A 10,490-nucleotide genomic window follows, 5' to 3' on the forward strand; every position below is an offset into this window, starting at 1 on the left:
AATTGTGTAGGTCAATACATGCAGGTTGTAAGGAAGAAGTTAAGCACTGTGGGAGAAGTTCAACTCACCCAGCCCCCATAAGACCAACACAGGGAGCTTCCATAAATACCTGAACTCCTTCTACCCAAATCGCTCTGTAGACTCTTTCAGGTATTTCCACAAATGTAACAGGAATCATCACTAGGTTGTGCAGTACATAATCAGGCCTCGGCATGTATAGAGAATAACCTTCGAATCTTCCCACCACCCTCTCTTATTGCTTGTTAAGCTAGTAGTAAAAGTAAAAAAAATTTACTACTGCTCCAACGTAAGCCTGAATCTTGCAATGAGTTATGGTCATGTCTAAATTTGTGCACAATGTACACATTATTGACATTAATGCAATTGCACAGTTAAGCATATATATCCACTTTTAGGTGTTGTGACAGGTCTGACTTTTATTTTATGCTTTTAAAGCATGTAGCTAAACTGGAACATGTAGCTACTGCTCTAGTTAAAATATCAAATAACAGTACTTACGTTATTTTTAATAAAGCATGCTACATTTAGAGCATTGGTGCCACAACAGAAGTGGAGAAATTAAACCACGTTTCATTACAACCTGTCCTAGTCCTCCATCATTGCCGATATGTAAATCAAACTGATAAAAGACTCTAAGAAAACCCCTGGCTAGTACATTTTAACCACTACTCATTCTGCAGAAAGACATTACAATACACTACTATTTTCCTTCCTTCCTTCCTTCTTCCTTCCTTCCAGTGTTATACAATGAACTTTGATTCTCTAAGGAATTTACACAGGGAGCCAACCAGTATTCTTTGTTAAAACTACTGCACAAAAGTGCAGAAGTGAAAAATTAAGTTTGCTGCTTTATAAGAGATGTCGAGATTCCTGGCTGGCATGGACTTACTATATGGAAGCTTTGTCCCATCAGTGTTTACTCTGATAAGTTATCTCTAGCTGTTGTAGGGTAAAGTTCTTAGGAAATATATGCCATTGCTATCACTCTCTGCACTTCTGAGAGTTAAACTCCAGATAGGCCCTACTCATTCAGCATCCACTCTACGAATCTTCTTTATCACTGGGAAAATTCAGGTTTAGAGGTGCCACTACTTGTGACTGGGCTTATTTTTCAAAAGCATAAAAATAACTGAAATCCTTGTGAGTCACTTAATCTGAGTGTGAGCCATGTCCCACAGGTTAGGAAAAAAAAAACCTGTTGGCTTCGATAGGATTTAGATCAGGTCTCTTGCAGTGGAAGAAACACGTCAGCTACTCTTATTTCTGCAAGAATGGTAGTCAAAGGACTTGACTTCAAGTGAGTATCAGCCCATTAAGCAATAGTTATATTTTACATGTTTCTGAACATATCATAAAAGGTCATGAAACTTTCTCGGTGGCTTGTTTATTCAATAAAATTTAGTAAAGGAAGGAAACCTGCACTGATGCTCATGATTGAATGGAATGTCCACAGAGTTTAACAGGACCTTCTGTGGAAGGCCAGTAGCAGAAAGACAGCATTCAAGCAAATCAGGCCACTGTAATGTGCCCTTGACCTTCCTTATGTACCATTAATATAAATCTATCTGCCCTGTCATGGGAAGAGCAGAGGGAATACTGAGTGGTAAGAAGGAGTCATAAGGGTCCCTGAACTGGCTTCAAAAGTAGAGTAGGCACAATTTCAGAGAGGTTTTTTAGAGCCTAAAAATGAAACAGTGCACCTGAAAATTCAGAATTAAATTACTGAAGTAACCATGAAAGATTTAAAGAAAACATGAACAAAGAGTAATGGTGAACTTATACATAATTTAAATATATGGGGCTAGTATCTGCCCTTGGGTTATAAGGTTATGCAGGGCGGATAAAGGGGTTCATTTATGAAGCTGAACAGCCATTAGCTTTGACTGCTGTAGACTGGGAAGGCAATGAAGTGAATGAGTGCGTCATGCAGTGCGGTGGTAACAGCTGAGAAAAATGAAAGAAGGATGGAGAAAAAATACACCCCCAAACTAGGGATAGTCACTTAACTCTGTGACAAGTTAATTATGTAACTGTTAAAAAGTTAAGGAGCAAATCCTGCAGTCTTGCCTAGGAAGAACAGTCAGTTTCAGCGCAAGGGAGAACAGAACTTGGCTTCCATCCTAGAGTAAGCACAACATCTGAAGCTTCCTCTTCAAAAGGCTGCCCATCGATAAGGATGGATTAAGCGTTACAACAGATGCTTGTGATAAAAACCATTCTGTGAACACCTGGGCATGGTACTCAGCAACAGGTTTCAACAGAGCTACTGAGGTGAGACAGTTGTTGGTTTCTAGGTCACCAAAGTCCAGAAAAACTGGAGCTAGAAGGACCATGTATGATTCATGGACTTGAACTTCATTGACTTTAGATACAGAGTTTTCTGGAAAAGGATATTTAACATTTACTGAACACAAGGTCTAAAGTAGTTGGTCTTTTCATTGACTTTGGTAGACTTTGGATCACAACCTGAAAGATCAAAAGCTACTGCACACAGAGACATTTATGAAGCCCACAAGGTAGAAGTGGAGCAGCAAATCTTCATCCCTGCTACCATAATGTCAGGATTGCTAGTGACCAAAAGTCATCATCTGACAATTAATTGTTCATCTGGCTGTTGAAACAAGTTCAGGATCTTAGTTCACTTCCCAGCAAATGACAGTATGTGACTGCTGTAGCAGCATTTTTGTCAGGTTTCACAGGAGGATCCAAGAACTGAGTTGTCATCATTGACTGGTTATTCTCTCACCTCTTCTTGTAGTTCATTCAGGTCATTGTTGAGGTGGGTATTACAAGCCTTTCTATTCCTGTCCTTGGAATAAGGAAGGGGGGAGCAACATACTAAGTATTATCTGCCCTTTTAGGAAGATTGTAATTTGCCTGCCCCACCTCAGATTTAGTTATCTGATGAATCAGGTAACTCTCTACTCAGTACAAAGCATTACAAATTGAACTTGGCCAATATGGGCCATATTATTATTATTGAATCAACTTTTGTTTGTTTGTATCTCATGAACTACTGCATAACTGGCCTCAGTGTGACTGTATGTACAGTGCTCCATGCTGTGCATACCTGAGCAAGATCATTATTCTTCATGATCCCTTGCCGAGTCTGAACAGTACAGCACAAGACATAAAAACATATACACACAAGAAGTCCCTAAAAAGGGTTAAAGGAGGCTTTGAAAAATTTCTGTTGGAGATCGGTTTGCTAGATGATTTCTCTGAGCTCAAATGGGCTATAAAGTTTCAGGAAGAAAATATGTAAAAGGCATGAATATGACTGCTATTGAATAACTTTTGACAATTGTCAGTAAGATCATCTGATGAAACAGAAATAAATGAATTTCTTGGACAAGGCAGTAAATGATTGGATCTGCACACATATGACTAGTTTTTGTACTAAAAGCACCATTTTCAAGCATATTCCCACAAATTCTAACAGCGTGAGTGCACACACATACAGAATCTTGATACACTAAAATTAAATGCGTCACAAAATAACCCTTTTAAAAGAAGCAGTGAGGCTGGAATGAAAACCCACCAAAGCAAAGGAACTAATTCTGAAATCAGGATGCATTAGTACCTGGGTCTCTATTGGATTGCAGTGCCCAAATATATATCCACCCAAACATGGTTTATCTGATAGCAGTCATGCAATCTCACTAGAAGTAGTGAAGCAACGCTACTGCAATTTTCCCTTCTCTTAACATACATCGCATGCCTTCTCTGACTGCATTCTAACCCAGGATTTTTTGGAAGGCAAATTACTTTAAAGGACACTTCCCAATAGCATTAAGAACATGGGTCTCTATGATTCATTTTGCCTTTTGTGTTCCACGCTCCCTCGCAATATACAGATCCTCAGTTTGTAGCTTCTTTACTTCACTAGAGCTAAAAGTCTAGCTCATGACCCGCATACTCTGGGACACTTTTGCCAGGGCAATATGACACGGACTAAGAGGAGGATGTATGTTAAGTACCTTCACTTTGTTCTGTTCTTAGGATACAGTCAATCACGTTTTTCCAACTCTCTCTTCAACATGTAATCCCACCAAAATCCCTTATTCAGCTTCACAAGAAAGTATTTTTTCTTGTACAAAGACAGTTCATGCTACTATTAGAGGCCAATAAGAAGATATTGCCCATTGCAAATATGCATCTATGTAGAAATTAGGATGGGGTGAAGAGCATCAAGAGCTCAATTCCCAATACTCTTGGTGTAGCTACCATGCTGGGAAGCCAATCTTCCGTGGAAAGGGGCAAAATCCTGCTGTGCTCAAAGTGGGAAGCTGATTATTTTTCTTTTAGGAACACTTTCTCATCTTCTCTTGCTGCAGAGCTCCTACAGTCATTTTATACATATACATATATTGAAGACTCACTACAGCTACTGTATTTTTCCCTCAGCTTCAATATACCCAAATATATAGTAAAATGCCTTAGCCAATAGGAGAGTAGCTCATTCCTGCTGAAAGAAGGCAAGATTATTGCCTTGCAATCCTTCCCGTGTAAGGAGGCACATACGATTTTTCACAGCTCAGAAAAGCAGCAGGAAGAAACCTGGTTTTGCTCCATAAGGAAGTGACCTGCCCTAGATCTGTACCATTTCACAATGTGACGCCTCCTCTCCCGCTCTGAATTCAACACTCCTGGTCAGAGTGCTGGAGATGGGAGGAGGAAAGGGGTGAATTAAAGGTCTTTCCCTGCCGCACGGCAGAAAGAAGCTCTGTTCCTCCTGCTTACCTCCACCTCAGGCAAGGCCTGTGGATACCTTCTATGCAGAAGGGCATACAGGGGTATTTCAGAGCTCCCGTGTGCAGTGCACACAGGTAAGAAAACTGTGCCCTACATGTGAAAAGACAGATTACAGCGGGGAAAAAACAACAACCCAACAAAAACTCGCACAGCTACCAGAACTATGTTATTGAGGATGCTATTTGTCATCTGCTGTATAATAGAGCATACATTTTGAAACAGGCTGGCAATTCCATTTCATTCACTTCTCTTTCCTATTCCACAAGTGTCATTGAAAGTAAGCAGCAAAGTCACCCTCTTCATGAATTTCTCAAACTGAAATGCTCTCCTGAGGATTGTTATCCTGCTGCTATGTGATCTAGTCTGGAAGCCTGCATGTACCAAATTAAAGAGAACTCTATGAATCAAAGCTGTGAGACTTGATACTGAGGTATATAATGAGCACAAGAGCACGTAAGGCCCAGTCCTGCTCCCACAGAAATGAGCAGCAAGGGTCTGATTCTGATTTTGCTTATCCAGCTGTAAATCAAGTGCAACTTCACTGAAGCACACATCAGTAAAAAGTGAGCAAGCAGTCTTTCAGCCACTAAATTCCTAACATATCACACACTGTATTTAGTACAAAACATTGTCCCAGCTTGACTTTGCCTGCAGGGTCATGCTGGGAGAAAATGCTGACGAAATGTTCAAACTGTGTCTTAAGAGAAAAGTGGTTATGATACAGTGGAGGAGTGGGTCAGCAGAGCCTACTGAGCCCCTGCCGACTGCCCATCTGCAGAAAAAAAAGAAGCAGGGATTCTTCTCAGACACCAAACTAAGCAAGAGTACTTCTCTCCCTCTGCTGTACTGCCAGATCCTCCTGAGTCCAGAGCTGGAGGCAGGATTTGATGACCAGATAGCTATTAAGAGATTCCATAAAATTTTATGTGTTTATGAGCACTCTTTATTCAAGCTAAATAGACAGTGCAGCTGAATATCCCTTTGTATGGTGAGACTTAAAACAACATAGAGCATCAAGCTAAGCCACAAGGTGTTATATCGGCCAAAAGACTTTCACCAGGATTGGTTAGAATTGCAACGGCAGGGAAATTAATTAGTTGCAACAGAGTATAACAGAGAAACACTGGTTACCATGGCTTGGGGGAAAAAAAAAAGAAATGGTATTTTTGTTAAGGCATAGTACTCATCAGAATGGCAAGGTTGAAGCTATGAGAAAGAAAATTGCCTATTTCTACCAGAGGAACGTATGATTTCATGATGTTCTTTGTAAATGGGATTGCACCAAAGAACATCATCACTACTGGAGAGAATAATTGCATCCCTATCTTATCGCCTCTTTATCTTTTTAATGAGAATTGCCTGGCAAAGCACCATATACTGGGTCACAACTCTGCCCAAAGAGGATTTGTGTTTGGATAGTGTCTGAATATAAATTTGTAGCCTATTATTACTGGGCGTTATATGGACCACTAAATGAAAAATGGTCCCTGTCACAATTAACTTTTAAATCACTTACACAATTCCTTTTTTTACAAGCTAAAAGACAGAGTAAGATGCAGACTCTTGTCTTGCTGCTGTGGTTTGTTTGTTTTTATTTCCCATCCCAGGGCTTTAGGGAGTGTGTCTCTGCTAAGTATTTCTGCAGCTGTTCAAAAGCAATCTTACTGCACAATACAGTATCTGAATAATTGTCTCAGGTGACTATTAAAGTCTACTGCTGCACCATAAAAACATGAGGAGTAATCTTGCACCACAGCAGAAAACACCCAACAGCCAACCCTGCAGAGTGTCGTTCCTGTTAGCAGAGAGCTACTGCAACCGAGTGAAGATATGGGAAGACAGAAAGAGCACAGGGAAGGCTCTGGACCTTAAATTGTACCTTTTCTTGCCAACTAAGCAAAAGTTGCTGATTGTTAAACATTGAATTGTCTGTATTCATCCCTAGCCAACTGAAGTCAATGGACTTACATCGGGGAGGACTTTAACCCATTACATGTGAAATGTTTGTCTTCTCCTTTCCCTCTCTGTCTCTCCTTACAGCCTTTTATATACTGCACTAAAGGAAGCCCTTTAAAGCCTAATGTATGGTAATACAGTTTAATTGTGGTTGGTTGGCCTGTTGGGGATAAAATGTGCTGGTTCCAAGTCATTTTGCTGACTCTAAACTTGGCTTCGTACAGACAGCTGAGGAAGGGAAGGTTGCTAATAAAAATAACTGTGCTACCTGGGAAGGCTCTGTATATTGCGAAGGTACTGTTGGACTAGGCCCTGTAATTGCAGATAATCGATTTTTTAAAACAATGATGTTTGGCTCACACTGACTACACAGTTTGCCTCTTAACCCTTACATAAGAACAACTCAAACACAAATTTAACTCCCACACAAGCACACTTTGGGCACTCATTCCTCACGGAGCAGAATGTACTCACTCTGCGTTCATTACACAACTTCTTTCAAGCTGTGAGTTGGAGACAGCTGAATTGCTGAAGGCAGGAATCTCCAGCCTTCATTTCCTGCAGGATGACAACAGACACCCAAAGGCTGGGGCGCCTGTTTCCTCTCCCCACATCCTCTGATCTAGTACTTCTACAGAATCCCACCCACAGTCCTACCACCAGATCAGTGATAAATGCCAGTTGACAGGGCAGGTGATTACTACTGATCAATATCTTGCTTACATGCAACACTTAAGTTCTCTCTTCCAGACGGTCACTCCTCAAAGATAACCACTTGCGCAGAAGTGCACCTCTCCTTGCCTGCCTTCAGCTCCCATAAGCATCTCCAAACTGCCAGGCAGAAGCTGCTCTATTAGCTAAACATGGCTCACATCCCACCAGTGATATATATACAACGTGTTAAGAAACGACAATTTTAGGTGACTAATAATGAGCGACAGGACCATTTAGCCTATTGACATTCAACTGTGATAAGAATCCAGTTAAGATTAACAGTGACCAAATGTTCAGACCATCATAGAGCAGTTTAGTAGCTTCATGGAAAAATGAGCTTGCTTCAATCCACAGGGCCTTGCTCTTTCACTGCCTTACATAAATACCTACATCTACATGAGTATAAAAACATCACAGTATGATTTGGGAGCACTTTAAAAGTTAACTTTATAACTTTACCTATTTGTCTATAGATATACCAGGTCTGTATGTCTACAGATATCTCCAGTATCTGTAAAACTTTTGCTTGTTTACTTCTAGGAATCTCTTGTCTGCAGAGATACCGTGGCAACTTCTTACTAGATACTTTTAATCATCTCTGTGTCTTCTCAGTAGCTCACTTAAACTGACTGTAAGCCTTCTATGTGCATTTGGAGTGGCACTGTAGCAAGAAACCTTCCAGTTTGGTCTAAAGTTTTGTAATTTTCTTGTGCCACTAGAGCAGAGCAGTAGTATAACAAGGAAAACTTATCTTTACGGGACTCCATTAATGATTAAAACCTCAATGTCTTAAAGCTCACTTTGCTCTTTATACTTTGTCTCCTTTCTGTTCAATCTGTGAAGTGAAACTTGATAACCTTTCTGCTTTTATAATGAGTATTTTTGTCCTTCTGCTACTTCAGTGTTATTTTAAAGGATCAGATTTTGTTCTGCAAGCTGTATTTAATAATGCTTAACAAATAACTTCTCAATGGATAAGTTTAAAAGTAACTTACTATGGTTTCTGCAAAATCTGTTTTATTGGCACATCTGAGCATTATGATATTGACTCTCATGGCCTTTAATGGTATACAACATCTTGCTTTCCTAATAAAAACAATTGTACAGATCAAATAGCATCACAAAAGCTGAGGTTCATGCCCTTTTCCCTTCAGTACAACACAGGACTTTAAATACCTCACCGCATATGCATTGCTGTCAGCTGCAAAGCTGGTTCTGTGCTGCAGACGTATTTTCAGAAGCGCAACCATTGCTAGAGTATTCATGTGCAGTGAAAGAGGAATCAAGGCAAAAAATGGTCCATGATGCGCTTATATATAGGCCTACTGAAAGGGTTTACCTATATGCCCACCAATACCTTTCTGGATTGTTCCTCAACTGGGACATCAAGCTGTGCAGGGCAACAGTCTACAGATATTTTTCATGTGTTGGAGTATTTCTTATGGTATGTCCACATCACAACTTTTGATCCCTGTCTTGCATATTCCTTGTAGCAATCAATGGTGCTACTTGATGGAAGACAGTAAGCAACTTCAGAGAATTTACTCATTGTGTCTTTAAGTGACCAGCAAATGAGCTTTGTGGGATTTTTGAATAATGTATTAACGATGTATAACTGAGCAGACAATCGGCAGATATGACCATTCTTGTGCTTTGTGGAGATTGTCTCCTTTCACTTTCTCTCACTGCTTGTTCGTCACCACCCACTGTGACTGGTTACTTAAATTATATACTATTGTTTCTGCCTCCTAAGTGAGCAACTGGAATTCTTCAAACAACTTGAATTCCACTACTGAGAACTGTTTTCCTCCGAACAGTGGCCTGAATAAAAGAGACGGATGGGTGGACACAGCTGTTTTGGAGGTAGAAGCTCAACCAAAAGGCAGCTTATGCCAGAGAAGCCTTCACCGAGCTATACACAGCAGGAAGCGTTCCTAACTGAAGAAAGATCCTTTCTTGCTGTTTTTGAAGCAGCTCCCCAGAGAAACCAGGCAGCAGTTTGAGATCCTCTGAAGCAGAAGCATGTGAATCACAGCGAAATTACATAGGTGTCAACATTTGATATAGCGAAAGTGCTTTCTAACCAGAGGGTGTAGGTTTTAATGGAGTAGCACAAAAACTGACTCTGGTCCGTTATACTAAACATTTCTGTAACACTTTCCTTTTGGCATTTAAACAGTATTTCAGAATTTAAGTTAAAATATGGACTGAATCTTAGTGCTCATGATTTTTTTACTCTGTAAATCACTGGTTGATTTAACGCAGGAGGGCATAATTTGTCAGTTTTACAGAAGAGCTATTTGAGGAAACAACTAATTTATGTTAGCAAGGGGGTGGTGAACAGAAGCTTCAGGTGTGGTGAAAATGTATTGCGGGTGCCTTCTTTACCACTCTAATCATGGTGAATAAATGGAGCCAGAGAAGGAGACAGGATGGAACAAGGCTGATCAATACGTGCCTCTCCCTTGCCTTCCTTGCAGTCAAAAGAGAATGATTGCACTTACCTGGCCTTCTTTGGGAGTATCTATTCCTTGCTGGAGGTTAAATGAAAAACTCTTGTATTCCTACTTTTATGCTGACCCTAAATTTGTGTCCTGATTCTACTGTCTCTGGCTATATGGATAGTTCTTCAAGTCAATGGGAAAATTGTCACGAAAAAGGGTTGCTCACATGAATGAGGTTTGCAAGATCAAGCCCTTCATGATCAGTATAACCCTGGGCATCGGGCTGATATGGCATCCCTGATTTACAAGAGTAATCCTATTAGCATCAAAAGGACAATTCACATGAGTAAGGACTGTGAGAATGGGCCCCTCAGGAGCAACTATCACCACAGTTATGTATCTAACCTCACTTAGATCACAGCAGTTTTCAAATGTTGTACAGGCACTTTACGCTGCCACTGAACTTTGAGAAGAAAATAGACCTTGAGCACAAGTTTACTTCTGCTTACTGACTATGGCCCCGGTTTTGCACTCTACTTAAGACTCCTCTTCTCCCCACCCTAAAATGGTTCAGGGTCTGCAAGAAATATTGGCTTCTCT

Source organism: Aptenodytes patagonicus, chromosome 1, assembly GCF_965638725.1.
Source record: "Aptenodytes patagonicus chromosome 1, bAptPat1.pri.cur, whole genome shotgun sequence".
Classification (NCBI taxonomy): domain Eukaryota; kingdom Metazoa; phylum Chordata; class Aves; order Sphenisciformes; family Spheniscidae; genus Aptenodytes; species Aptenodytes patagonicus.